Source organism: Dioscorea cayenensis, chromosome 7, assembly GCF_009730915.1.
Source record: "Dioscorea cayenensis subsp. rotundata cultivar TDr96_F1 chromosome 7, TDr96_F1_v2_PseudoChromosome.rev07_lg8_w22 25.fasta, whole genome shotgun sequence".
NCBI lineage: Eukaryota > Viridiplantae > Streptophyta > Magnoliopsida > Dioscoreales > Dioscoreaceae > Dioscorea > Dioscorea cayenensis.
Genome location: NC_052477.1, coordinates 20,018,183 through 20,019,591, shown reverse-complemented (window position 1 = coordinate 20,019,591; position 1,409 = coordinate 20,018,183). Strand labels below are relative to the sequence as shown.

Genomic DNA, 1,409 nt, shown 5'->3' with positions numbered 1-1,409 from the left:
GCGTGTCAATGCTCATGACCATCTTGCCTGTTTTCTCCAATTTTGTTCCACTTTCAAGATAAATTGAGTGATAGATGATGCGATCTAGCTTCGACTATTTCATTTAGTTTGAGAGATGGGGCATATTGATGGCTCACATCCTTACCACCGGGATCGATCAAAACATGGAAAGATATGGTTGAAAAATTCTTGGGAAGGTACTTTTCTCCTAGCAAAGCGGCAAAGACAAGGAAAGAAATTTCAGTGTTTAAGCAAGGAGATTCGGAAACATTATTTGAGGCATATGAGAGATTCAAAGACCTCCTTTGAAGATGCCCTCATCATGGCTTTGCTTCATGGATGCGGGTTCAGATCATCTACAATAGGTTAAACTATGCAACTCATCAATTAATTGATGCCACAACGGGTGGATCTCTTAGCAACAAGTACCTCGACGAAGCCAAGCAACTCCTTGAATCAATGGCAAGCAACGAGTCTCATTGGGCCTCAAGAGGTGCACCACAAAAAGGGGCCGGAATTTATGAAGTTAGTACGAATGATGCTCTTGCCGCAAAGGTTGATGTGTTGTCTCGGAAGCTAGATATGCTCATGGGTAGTAGCTCAAAGTCAGAGTCAGTGATGAGTTACTGCACTTGTGGTGGAGGGCATGGAGTCGCCCAATATCCTAGTGCTAGCTCCTCCGTGGCCCCAATTGAGAATGTTGATTATATTGGGGGAAAAAGGCCACAAGGGAATCCTTATAGCTCAACTTATAATGTGGGATGGAAGTACCACCCAAACTTTTCATGGAATCAGGGGCAGCAACAAAAAGCTATACCACCTCCACAAGGTTCCCAAATGCAACAACCAATAATAGAGAAGAGATTCACTACTGAGGATGTGCTCGCCAAGTTCATGATTAACACTGAATCAAGGTTCAATAGCATAACTAGCAGTATGGATAATCAGTTCAGTAAAGTGAATGCTTAGCTTGCTCATTACGCCGGACAGTTCAATGAGATAGGCTCTATTTTGTGGAACCTTCAAGCTTCTGTACAGTCCCTTGAGCACAAAGTGGGGCAGCTTGCTAAAGCAAATTCTGAGCGACTTTCAGGAAGTCTTCCTAGCAACACTGAGAAGAACCCAAGAGAGCACTTGAAGGCTATTGCCCTTAGAAATGGGAGACATGTTGAGACAAGGGTTGTAGTTAACCCAAGTGTCAAGGAAACTGGGGTAGCCGAAGAGGAAGACCCCAACATAGCTAAAATAGTTAGTGACAAAAGCAAGCAAGGTGAAAACAAAGAAATTCCACCAAGGGGTTCATCAAAGACATATGAATACAAACCTCCAATTCCCTATCCAGCCAGATTGAAGCAAGATAAGGAGGATGCTCAATTCAAAAAATTTATTAATATTTTTAAGCAACTCTA

The 1,409-nt window shown here is 42.7% G+C and overlaps 1 non-coding gene across 1 annotated transcript; it reads right to left on the bottom strand.

The window, feature by feature from the left end:
* Positions 1-223: 223 nt before the first annotated feature.
* Positions 224-329, bottom strand: LOC120266285. The gene has a single exon (XR_005538125.1). It is a non-coding gene; the product is annotated as a small nucleolar RNA R71 (small nucleolar RNA).
* Positions 330-1,409: the final 1,080 nt, after the last annotated feature.